At 45.9% G+C, this 12,875-nt stretch overlaps 1 protein-coding gene across 2 annotated transcripts in view; it reads left to right on the top strand.

The window, feature by feature from the left end:
- The window catches only part of Fig4 (FIG4 phosphoinositide 5-phosphatase), a 114,884-nt gene that overhangs the window by 14,086 nt on the left and 87,923 nt on the right, over nucleotides 1–12,875 (top strand). The window lies entirely within an intron of this gene.

Genomic DNA, 12,875 nt, shown 5'->3' with positions numbered 1-12,875 from the left:
AAAGGGCAGGCCTGCCTCCTGGGGATATCAACCAAACATGGCAGGTTAAGTTGCAATATGACTAGGGACCTCCCCTTGTGTTAAGACTGAATGAGGTGACCCAGTGGGAGGAAAAGGGTCCCAAAAGCAGGCAAAAGAGTGAGAGACACCCCTGTTCCCACTGTTAAGGAGTCCTCCAAGAACAACAAGCTACGCAACCATAACATATATGCAGAGGGCCTAGGCCAGACTGATACAGGTTCCTTGATTGTTGATTCAGTCTCTGTGAGCCCCTATGAGCCCAGGTTAGTTGATTCTGTGCGTTTCCTTGTGTGTCCTTGAACCTTTTGGCTCCTGCAATCCTTCCTTCCTCTCTTCTACAGGATTCTCCAAGCTCTGCTTAATGTTTGGCTGTGGGTCTCTGCATCTGTTTCCATCAGTTGCTGGATGAAGCTTCTCTGATGATGATTATGCTAGGCTCCTGTCTACAAGTATAGCAGAATATCATTACTAATATTTTATTGACTGCCCCCTAGCCCCACTGGTTGCGTTTGGTTCTATCTGAGGTCTCTGAACTATCCAGACTCTGGTCCCTGGACCTGGAAGTGTCAGGGGTGGGCTCCCTCTCATGGCTTGGGTCTCAAGCTGGACAGGTCATTGGTTGGCCACTGCTGCAAGCCACAGAAATATGAAGTAGGAATTCAGCTGACAATGGCAAAAGCCATTACCTGGAGAAGTCAAGAACTCTTCCAGAAGATAAAGCCAAGACTCAAGAAGTGTTAGTGATTCTGGCTTTTGAGTATATTAACTGTTTCCCTGCAGTGAATTTCTTGTGTGCTATTGTAGCTTTCTCATTTGATTCTTTTCCCAAGAACTTCTAACAGTGTGGTTGATTATCCATTGGACACAACTTCTCCTACACAATTGGAGTATTTGGATGACATCCCTTAACTGTGCTGACAGCGGTCACACAGTCAGACACCTAATTTCAGGCTTTTCTGTAATTATCATCATTAGCAACATCTGCCCAGGACCATCTCTGGTTGGAAGTATTTTATCTGAGATACTTCCCAGACTTTCTAAGAACAGACTGCAGATAGATAAGCATCCAGACTATATGTTAGTTCCTGAGAGAAGGTAAAAATTTACAATGAGACAACCACCCAGGCCAGGCAGATGTGCTAATGAAGCTCACACTCCTTCCACGTGCTATCTCTAGTTCTAGATCTCCCTTAACAATTAACTCAGAACTAAGGGGCTTTTACATGCCAGGTACATCTAGCTGTGGCACAGGTTGCCTAGTTACCGAGTACACTTCCCCCCACCCTGCCAGAAAATGGTGCAACCAAGATAAGTTTGGACAGATATGGCACCAAAGGAAAAAAAAGTCAGTTTTATTTTTACTCACAACTTAGTGACTTATAGAATCCTAACATTTCACCTAGCCACTTCTAAGAATATAGTTTGAACACATAAATTCCCTTTTTGATCTATTAACTGAATTTAGCCCTTAGTTGATTCATTTTCCATTAGTCACTTCCCTTTTGGGTTGCTAATGATAGCTGACAATTACTGCTCTTTGTGTGGATCTTATCACCCCTCCTTTTGACCCTGAAAGAATTCAAGCCTGGTGACCTTGCCTGATATACCCTTGCTGATTGCATAGGTATACAACTGTAAACCTCAGAGACTTGGGAGAGAATTAAGATGGGGGAGAATTAAGATAGAACACAGAGAGAAGAGCAGAAAAATGTAGAGAGAATCAGGCAAGAAAGGAGCTCAGTATGAGAGCAGAAAAGAAGCTGTGTAGAGAGAGAACTGACTCAGAAGAATAAAGTGAATGGATTAAGAGTTACGTGTACATTGATTCATTTGGTATCTTCTTGCAGACCGCAAGAATATAGAGATTCAGCTGGATATAAAAACTATACCTAGAAATTTCAAGGTATTTTTCTAGAGGCAAGCCATTTATTATGAAATATTTGGTGTTTTCCAGTTTTTAATATTTCAGCTGTCTTTTGCTATGAAATTCTTGTGTGCCCAAATACTATAGACCATTTGGCAAACAGCTAAGCTCAGACACTGTTCCACTAGGTACTAACTCCCCCGCTGAGCCTAGGAGACAAGCAGGCTTCTAGATGCACAGCTTTGTTTCTTGTGCAAATAAGCTCAGACCATCCCCTTCCTTCATGCCTAGGGGCATGGCAGAGAGATGGACTGAGGACAATAGGGCTTTTTGCATAATAGGGGCAGTAAGGACTAGAGAGGAATTCTAGAGGCAGATACAGAATCACATGGCCTGAGAAAGGGGAAGAAGACAGAGATTCGATAGGATAGAGGGTAAAGCAGATCTCTTGTGGGGTTTATCAGGGCCAGGAGTAAGGAGCCAGGAAGGATATAGATGGAGGATGAAGGAACAGAGGAAGATCAGGTCAAAAGCATATGAGCTTACTAAAACTATGAGGACAGGAAAACTGGGCACAGAGAGGAGCTGTATGTAAGGACAGGGCTGAAATTGTGTAGATAGAATTGACCTGGAAGAATAAAGTGAATGGACTAAAGAACTCAGAGTGTTTAGATTAATTTGATATCCCTCAGATTAGTATCCTTAGCTGCTTGTAGCATCTGTTCTGGACCCTGATAGAAATCTCCTCAAGACAGGCATTTGGGGGGAATTCATTAATATTTTTAAGATTAGACTCCTCAGCTGGTTGTTAGATTCTTCCACGGACCCTGGGAAAAGGTTATTAAGGAGCTGGACCCCAATAGTCTTTGATAGGCCACTCCCAATTTCTGTGCCATTGTTGCCCCAGCACATCTTGCAGGCAGGACCAATTGTAGGTTGAAGGTTTTGAGGCTGGGTTGGGGTCCCAATACCTCCACTGTAAGCCTTACCTGGTTACAGGGGATGGCCGGTTCAAGCTGTTTTACTTAGGGGTTTCTGTTGCTGTGAAGAGAGACACCATGATCACAGCAACTCTTATAAAGGAAAGCATTTAATTGGGGTAGCTTACAGTTTCAGAGGTTTAGTCCATTATCTTCATGGACATGGTAGCATGCAGGTAGACATGGTGCTGGAGAAGGAGCTGAGAGTTCTACATCTTGATCTGCAGGCTTAGAGAGTGAACTAAGTGAGACACTGGGTGTGGCTTGAGCATAGAAGTCAAAGCCTGCTTCCACAGGGACAAGGCCACACCTGCTTCAACAAGGCCATATCTCCTAATAGTGCTACTCCCTATGGGCCAAGCATTCAAACACATGAGCCTATGGGGGCCATTCCTATTCAAACCACCACAGGCTCTGTATCCCCTCTTACTGAGAGTCTTAGCTAGGGTCACCCTCTTAGATTCCTGGGAGTTTCAATTATAGTAGGTTCTACCTCACCCCCAAAATGCCTTCTAATTCCAGTTGTCTCTCCCAGTACTCTCTGCCTCCATCTTCCCCAACCTGACCCCTCCTATTCCCATTCCCAACTGCTCCCTGTCTACCCACGATATTCCTTCTATTTCCCCTTCCCAAGGACATTCATGTGTCCCCCCATCTTGAGCCCTCCTTGTTACTTAGCCTCTGTGGGTCTGTGGATTGTAGCATGGTTATTCTTTACTTTACAGTTAATATCCACTTACAAGTGAGTACATACCATGTTTGTCTTTCTGGGTCTAGGTTACCTCACTTAGGATGATTTTTTTCTAGTTCTATCCACTTGCCTTCAAATTTCATGATGTTATTTTTTTTAACAGCTGAGTAATACTCTATTGTGTAAATGTACCACATTTTCTTTAAACATTCTCTGGTTGAGGGACATGTAGGTTGTTTCCAGTTTCTAGCTATTATGAATAAAGCTGCTATGAGCATAGTTAAGCAAGTGTGATAGGATGGTGCATCCTTTCAGTATATGACCAGAAGTGGTATACTGAGTCTTGAGGTAGATGAATTCTCAATTTTCTGAGAAACCGCCATATTGATTTCCATAGTGGCTGTATGAGTTTGCATTCCCACCAGCAATGGAGGAGTGTTTCCCTTGCTCCATATCCTCACCAGCATTAACTGTCACTTACATTTTTTATCTTAGCAATTCTGACAAGTGTAACATGGAATCTCAGAGCTATTTTGATTGCTAAGGATGTTGAACATTTTTTTTTTTAAGTGCTTCTCGGGAATTTGAGATTCCTCTGTTGAGAATTATCTGTACTCCATTATTTAATTCAATTATTTGGTTTGTTGATGGTTAGTTTCTTGACTTCTTTATATATTTTGAAGATCAGCCCTCTGTCAGATGTGCGGTTGGTGAATATCTTTTCCCATTTTGTAAGGCTTTCATTTTGTCTTATTGACAGTGTCTTTTGCCTTACAGAAGCTTTTTAGTTTCATGAGGTCCTGTTTATTTATTGCCCATCTTAATGTCTACACTAATGGTGTTCTGTTCAGAAAGTTGTCTTTTGTTCCAATGTGTTCAGTGTTATCCCCCACTTTCTCTTCTATCAAGTTCAATGTATCTGATTTTATGTTAAGGTCTTTGACTCACTTGGATTTGAGTTTTCTGCAGGGTAATAGATTTGGATCTGTTTGCATTCTTCTATATGTCGACATCCATTTATGCAAGCACCATTTGTTGAAGATACTTTCTTTTTTCCATTGTGTAATTCTGGCTTCTTTATCAAAATCAAGGTGTTCATAGGTGTGTGGATTTACATCTGGGTCTTGGCTTCAATCAATCAACCTGTCTGTTTTTATGCTAATACCATGCAGTTTTTATTACTATAGCTCTCTAGTAGAGCTTGAAATCAGGGATGGTGATACCTCCACTATAGCTCTGTAGACGAGCTTGAAATCCGGGATGGTGATACCTCCAGCAGATCTTTTATTGTTCAGGATTGTTTTAACTATCCTGGGTTTTTTGTTTATCCATATGAAGTTGAGTGTTGCTCTTTCAAAGGTCTGTAAAGAATTGTGTTGGAATTTTGATGGGGATTGTGTTGAATCTGTAGATTGCTTTTGGTAAGATGGCCCTTTTTCACTATGTTGATCCTACTGATCCCTGAGCATGGAAGATCTTTCCATCTTCTGATATCTTCTTCAATTTCTTTTTTCAAAGACTTGAAATTCTTGTCATACAGCTCTTTCACTTGCTTGGTTAGAGTTACCCCAAGATATTTTATATTATTTGTGGCTATTTTGAAGGGTATTGTTTCCCTGATTTCTTTGTCAGCCCATTTATCATTTATATATAAGAGGGCTACTGATTTATTGAGTTAATCTTATGTCCAGCCACTTCACTGAAAGTGTTTATCAGCTGTAGGAGTTCCCTGGTAGAATTTTTGAGGACGCTTGTGTATACTATCATATCATCTGCAAATAATGATACTTTAACTTCTTCCTTTCAAATTTGTATCCCCTTGATCTTCCTTAGTTGTTTTATTGCTCTAGCTAGAACTTCGAGAACTATATTGAATAGCTATGGAGAGAGTAGACAGCCTTGCCTTGTTCCTAATTTTAGTGGAATTGCTCTGACTTTCTCTCCATTTGATTTGATGTTGGCTGTCGGCTTGCTGTAAATGGCCTTTATTATGTTTAGGTTTGTCCCCTGTATCCTTGATCTCTTTAAGACCTTTATCCTGCAGGGGTGTTGGATTTTGTCAAAAGATTTTTCAGCATTTAATGAGATGATCATGTGGTTTTTGTTCTTTCAGTTTGTTTATATGATGGACTACATTGACAGATTTTTGTACATTGAACAATCCCTGCATCTCTGGGATGAAGCCTGCTTGATCATGGTGGATGACCTTTTTGATGTGTTCTTGGGTTTGGTTTGTATTTTATTGAGTATTTTTGCATCAATGTTCATGAGGGAAATTGGTCTGTAATTCTCTTTGTTGAGACTTTGTGTGGTTTGGGTATCAGGGTGACTGTGGACTCATAGATGAATTTTTGGCAATGTTCCTTCTATTTCTGTCTCAGGGAGCAATTTGAGGAGTATTGGTATTGGCTTTGCTTTGAAAGTCTGGTAGAATTCTGTGTTAAAACCACCTGTCCCTGGGCTTTATTTGGTTGAGAGACTTTTAATGACTGCTTCTATTTCCTTGGGTGTTACAAGTCTATTTAAATTGTTTATCTGATCTTGATTTAATTTTGGTATGTGGTATCTATCAAGAAAATTGTCCATTTCTTTTAGGTTTTCCAATTTTGTGGCGTACAGGTTTTTGAAGTATGACCTGATGATTCTCTGTATTTCCTCATTGTCTGTTGTTATGTCTCCCTTTTCATTTCTGATTTTATTAATTTGGATATTCTCTCTCTGTTTTTTAGTTAGTTTGGACAAGGATTTGTCTATCTTGTTGATTTTTCTTAAAGAGCCAGCTCTTTGTTTCATTGATTCTTCGTATTATTCTTTGTTTTTATTTTATTGATTTCAGCCCTCAGTTTGATTATTTCCTGCTGTCTACTCCTCTTGGGTGTGTTTGTTTCATTTTGCTCTAGAACTTTCAGGTGTGCTGTTAAGTTGCTAGTATGATATTTAATTTCCTTGTGGAGGCACTTAGTGCTATGAACTTTCCTCTTAGCACTGCTTTCATTGTGTTCCATAAGTTTGGGTATGCTGTGGATTCATTTTCATTGAATTCTAGGAAGTCTTCAATTTCTTATTTCTGCCTTGACCCAGTGGTCATTCAGTAGAGAGTTCTTCAGTTTCCATGAGTTGTAGGCTTCCTGTTATTTCTGTTGTTGTTGAAATCTAGCTTTCATCTGTGGTGGTCTGATAGGATGCAGGGGTTATTTCAATTTTATTGTGTCTGTTGATACTTGCTTTGTGACTGAGTATGTGGTCAATTTTGGAGAAAATTAGTGAGTGCTAAGAAGAAGATATTCCTTTGTGTTTGGGTGAAATGTTCTGTAGATATCTGTTAGGTCCATTTGAATCATAATGTCTGTTAGATCCATTATTTCTCTGTTTAGTTTTTGTCTGGATGACCTGTTCATTGGTGAGAGTGGGTGTTGAAGTCTCCCACTATTAATGTATGGGGTTCAATGTGTGATTTAAGTTTTAGTAATACTTCTTTTACAAATGGATACCCTTAATGTTTAGAGCATAGATGTTCAGAACTGAGACATCATCTTGGTGGATTTTTCCTTTGATGAGTATGATGTGTCCTTCCCCATCTCTTTTGATTAATTTTGGTTGTGTTGTACCCAAAGTTCCCCAAAGACCAAGAGACTAATCCGAATGCAAAAGCAAAGAGTCTTTATTTACGAGTTTAAACTTGGGTCTCTCCATCTGTCTGATGCAGCAGCTGAGCAGGAGAGACCCTGAGTAGCAATCAAGCAGAGTTTTTATAATGGTTAGGGTAGGGGATCTGGGAAAATTCCAACTCTATATAGTTACAAGCTCAGGATTGGTGCTTACTTTAGGTTAGAGGTGCTTGGTTTGAACTGATTGGAGAGTTGCAACTGCAAGGAAATAGCCGTATTCTCTAGCAATCTATATCATCAGCAGACCTATTTTCTCTGTCAGTAAGACATCCCACTTCTTATCTGCAGGAAACATGCTCCCTCTAACAGCCATGGTATGTAATCCATCATCTCCTTTAGGTTATGGCAGGAAATGTCTGGAACTCGTTTTTTATGTGGCTCTTAATTGTCTGAGTCTAGGGGCAGCCATCCTCTGGTGGGTTTCCCGGGGCTTAGGGTGGAGGGGCAGCCATCCTCTGGTGGGTTTCCCGGGGCTTAGGGTGGAGGGGCAGCCATCCTCTGGTGGGTTTCCCGGGGCTTAGGGTGGAGGGGCAGCCATCCTCTGGTGGGTTTCCCGGGGCTTAGGGTGGAGGGGCAGCCCATCCTCTGGTGGGTTCCCGGGGCTTAGGGTGGAGGGGCAGCCCATCCTCTGGTGGGTTTCCCGGGGCTTAGGGTGGAGGGGCAGCCATCCTCTGGTGGGTTTCCCAGGGTTTAGGGTGGAGGGGCAGCCATCCTCTGGTGGGTTTCCCGGGGCTTAGGGTGGAGGGGCAGCCCATCCTCTGGTGGGTTTCCCGGGGCTTAGGGTGGAGGGGCAGCCATCCTCTGGTGGGTTTCCCGGGGCTTAGGGTGGAGGGGCAGCCATCCTCTGGTGGGTTTCCCGGGGCTTAGGGTGGAGGGGCAGCCATCCTCTGGTGGGTTTCCCGGGGCTTAGGGTGGAGGGGCAGCCCATCCTCTGGTGGGTTCCCAGGGCTTAGGGTGGAGGGGCAGCCATCCTCTGGTGGGTTTCCCGGGGCTTAGGGTGGAGGGGCAGCCCATCCTCTGGTGGGTTTCCCGGGGCTTAGGGTGGAGGGGCAGCCCATCCTCTGGTGGGTTTCCCGGGGCTTAGGGTGGAGGGGCAGCCATCCTCTGGTGGGTTTCCCGGGGCTTAGGGTGGAGGGGCAGCCATCCTCTGGTGGGTTTCCCAGGGCTTAGGGTGGAGGGGCAGCCCATCCTCTGGTGGATTTCCCGGGGCTTAGGGTGGAGGGGCAGCCCATCCTCTGGTGGGTTTCCCAGGGCTTAGGGTGGAGGGGCAGCCCATCCTCTGGTGGGTTTCCCAGGGCTTAGGGTGGAGGGGCAGCCCATCCTCTGGTGGGTTTCCCAGGGCTTAGGGTGGAGGGGCAGCCCATCCTCTGGTGGGTTTCCCGGGGCCTAGGGTGGAGGGGCAGCCCATCCTCTGGTGGGTTTCCCGGGGCTTAGGGTGGAGGGGCAGCCCATCCTCTGGTGGGTTTCCCGGGGCTTAGGGTGGAGGGGCAGCCCATCCTCTGGTGGATTTCCCGGGGCTTAGGGTGGAGGGGCAGCCCATCCTCTGGTGGGTTGCCCGGGGCTTAGGGTGGAGGGGCAGCCCATCCTCTGGTGGGTTTCCCAGGGCCTAGGGTGGAGGGGCAGCCCATCCTCTGGTGGGTTTCCCAGGGCTTAGGGTGGAGGGGCAGCCCATCCTCTGGTGGGTTTCCCAGGGTTTAGGGTGGAGGGACAGCCCATCCTCTGGTGGGTTTCCCAGGGCCTAGGGTGGAGGGGCAGCCCATCCTCTGGTGGGTTTCCCAGGGCTTAGGGTGGAGGGGCAGCCCATCCTCTGGTGGGTTTCCCGGGGCTTAGGGTGGAGGGGCAGCCCATCCTCTGGTGGGTTTCCCGGGGCTTAGGGTGGAGGGGCAGCCCATCCTCTGGTGGGTTTCCCAGGGCTTAGGGTGGAGGGGCAGCCATCCTCTGGTGGGTTTCCCAGGGCTTAGGGTGGAGGGGCAGCCCATCCTCTGGTGGGTTTCCCAGGGCTTAGGGTGGAGGGGCAGCCCATCCTCTGGTGGGTTTCCCAGGGCTTAGGGTGGAGGGGCAGCCCATCCTCTGGTGGGTTTCCCAGGGGTTAGGGTGGAGGGGCAGCCCATCCTCTGGTGGGTTTCCCAGGGCTTAGGGTGGAGGGACAGCCCATCCTCTGGTGGGTTTCCCAGGGGTTAGGGTGGAGGGACAGCCCATCCTCTGGTGGGTTTCCCAGGGCTTAGGGTGGAGGGACAGCCCATCCTCTGGTGGGTTTCCCAGGGTTTAGGGTGGAGGGACAGCCCATCCTCTGGTGGGTTTCCCAGGGCTTAGGGTGGAGGGGCAGCCCATCCTCTGGTGGGTTTCCCAGGGTTTAGGGTGGAGGGGCAGCCCATCCTCTGGTGGGTTTCCCAGGGCTTAGGGTGGAGGGGCAGCCCATCCTCTGGTGGGTTTCCCGGGGCTTAGGGTGGAGGGGCAGCCCATCCTCTGGTGGGTTTCCCAGGGCTTAGGGTGGAGGGGCAGCCCATCCTCTGGTGGGTTTCCCAGGGGTTAGGGTGGAGGGGCAGCCCATCCTCTGGTGGGTTTCCCAGGGCTTAGGGTGGAGGGGCAGCCCATCCTCTGGTGGGTTTCCCAGGGGTTAGGGTGGAGGGGCAGCCCATCCTCTGGTGGGTTTCCCAGGGGTTAGGGTGGAGGGGCAGCCCATCCTCTGGTGGGTTTCCCAGGGCTTAGGGTGGAGGGGCAGCCCATCCTCTGGTGGGTTGCCCAGGGCTTAGGGTGGAGGGGCAGCCCATCCTCTGGTGGGTTTCCCAGGGCTTAGGGTGGAGGGGCAGCCCATCCTCTGGTGGGTTGCCCAGGGCCTGCTGCCCCCAGTCTGACCCTTCTCTAAGATGGCTGCAATCCTGTCATCCTCTCAGTTGGAAGTCTACTTTGTTAGATATTAGAATGGCTACGTATTGCTTCTTGGGTCCATTTACTTGGAAAATCTTTTTTCAACCTTTTACTCGGATGTAATGTCTGTCTTGATGTTGAGGTGTGTTTCTTGTATGCAGCAGAAAGATGGATCCTGTTTTCATATCCATTTTGTTATCCTGTGTCTTTTTATTGGGGATTGAGTCCATTGATATTGAGAGGTATTAATTACCAATGATGGTTGATTTCTGTTATTGTTGTTGGGAGAGAGAGAGAGAGAGAGAGAGAGAGAGAGAGAGAGAGAGAGAGAGAGAGAGAGTTAGTTTGTGAGTTCGCTTCCCTTTTGGTTTTGTTGTATGAGATTATTTATTTCTTATGTTTTCATGGGTGTAATTTACCTCCCTGGTTGGAGCTTTCCTCTAGTACCTTCTGTAGGGCTGGATTTGTGTATAGGTATTGTTTAAATTTGACTTTGTCATGGAATATCTTTTCTCCATCTATGCTGATTGAAAGTTTTTCTGGGTATAGTAGTCTGGGCTGACATCTGTGGTCTCTTAGGATCTGTAAGACATCTGTCCAGGCCCTTCTGGCTTTTAGAAGTCGGGGTGTAATTCTAATAGGTCTGCTTTTATATTGCATGGCCCTTTTCCCTTGCAGCTTTTAATATTCTTTCTTTGTTCTGTATGTTTGGTGTTTTGATTATTATGTTGTGGGGGACTTTCTTTTCTGGTCCAATCTATTTGGTGTTTTGTAAGCTTCTTGTACCTTCTGTCTTAAGGTTAGGAACATTTTTCTTCTATGATTTTGTTGAAAATATTTTCTGGGACTTTGAGCTGGGAATCTTCTCCTTCTATTTCTATTATTCTTAGATTTGATCTTTTCATAGTGTTCCAGATTTCCTGGATGTTTTATGTCAGGAATGTTTAGATTTAACATTTTCGTTGACTGATGTATCAATCTCTTCTATCACATCTTCTGTGCCTGAGCTTCTCTCTTCCCTCTCCTGTATTCTGTTGGTGATGCTTGCATCTGTAGTTCCTGTTCGCTTACCTAGGTTTTCCACCTCCAGGATTCCCTCAGTTTGTGTTTTCTTTATTGCTTCTATTTCTGTTTTCAGGTCTTGAACAGTTTTGCTCATTTCCTTTACCTTCCCCCCCCCCCCTTCATTTTCTTTAAGGGATTTATTCATTCCTCTTTAAGGACCTCAATTATCTTCATAACATTGGTTTTACGGTCATTTTCTTGTGCTTCAGATGTGCTGGAATAGTCTGGGGTTGCTTTAGTGAGGTAGCTGGGATCTGGTGGAACCACATTGCTCTTTCTGTTGTTAATTGTGTTCTCACACTTGTGTCTAGGCATCTGGGTTTGGGATGGATTTAGGTCTAGGAGCCGATTTCTGAGACTGTTCTTGTTGGGTGGGTGTTTTTTTCTTTGGTTTTTGTTACCTTTTTGGTCTTCTGATCTTTGTGGTCTGTATTTCTGGAGGCCTGTGCAACATCTGGTCCAGCAGGGAGTCTCTGTCAGAGTTGGCAGCTGGACTTCTGGTAGTTAGCATGGCCTTTGGGGAGGGGGCAGGTGATGATGGGGTGTCAGCAGCTTAGGTCTTTAGGCTCTCAACTGAGGGAGTGGGAGGGTTCAGACGACAGGTGGGGCTCTTACTGACAGGGCTGGGGAGCCAGATTGTGAATTGGTCAAGGTGGCTGTGGCTTAGAGTACAGAGACGATTCTAAGTGCCAGTGAACCGTCTGCCCTCTCCTTAGGGCTGAAGTGCGCCGATCCCTGGGCTCGTGCGGCAGCCCTGCCTCTTGCCGCCATGCCTGCACGCTGGAGTGCTTCCACAATGTCTGGTAGTACTCCCAGGAGAGTGCTCCCAGGACAGTGCTCGGAGTCCATTTGTTTAGAATTGTATGGCATGGCATAACAAGCAATAAAGTCTGAATTACAAAGAATGTATGTATGCCACCCTCCACTGCGATGGATAATTTATCCCTGAATTAAATACTGAAATGACTTGTACTGTGATTGGAAGGGATTGCTCACCGGTCTTTCATGGTCCTGTGTTGCACCTGAGAATTTCTAGTGTTATTTTTCTTTTTATATTTTTTATTAAGTCTCTAAGAATTTCATAAATTGTATTTTGATTGTATTCACACCCTCCTTCCCCAGATCCACCCCTACCTCCATGTCCCCTCAGCTCCTCCCAGATCCACTCCTACCTACCCATCCCGAGCCTGAGACCTCCTTTTCTTTTAAGAATAACCCATTTTGTTTGTGCTGCCAGTAATCCTTGGGGGAGGGGCCATCTGCTGGGGTGTGGTCGATTTACCAGAGTCCATGTCCTTAAAAAACCTGATGGTCGCCGGGCGGTGGTGGCGCACGCCTTTAATCCCAGCACTTGGGAGGCAGAGCCAGGCGGATCTCTGTGAGTTCGAGGCCAGCCTGGTCTCCAAAGCGAGTTCCAGGAAAGGCGCAAAGCTACACAGAGAAACCCTGTCTCGAAAAACCAAAAAAAAAAAAAAAACAAAAAAAAACAAAAAAAAAAAAACCTGATGGTCAACTGTCCATAGCCCCTCAGTTAGGGATGAGAGCTCATGAGCCCCTTCCCCTCCGTGCTAACATGTCTACGCAAGACAGCCACATCTGCTAGCTCCTGAGTATAGAAGTTACGTCCCGAAGACAGTTTTGTTCGGGTACTCCCTGACTTCTTTTTTAAAAAAATTATTTATACTTCATGTGCATTGGTGTTTTGCCTTCATATATGT

This window comes from Peromyscus californicus, unplaced genomic scaffold (genome assembly GCF_007827085.1).
Source record: "Peromyscus californicus insignis strain IS unplaced genomic scaffold, ASM782708v3 Scaffold_22__1_contigs__length_63687245, whole genome shotgun sequence".
Lineage (NCBI taxonomy): Eukaryota > Metazoa > Chordata > Mammalia > Rodentia > Cricetidae > Peromyscus > Peromyscus californicus.
This window is presented reverse-complemented; position numbering and strand designations above follow the sequence as displayed.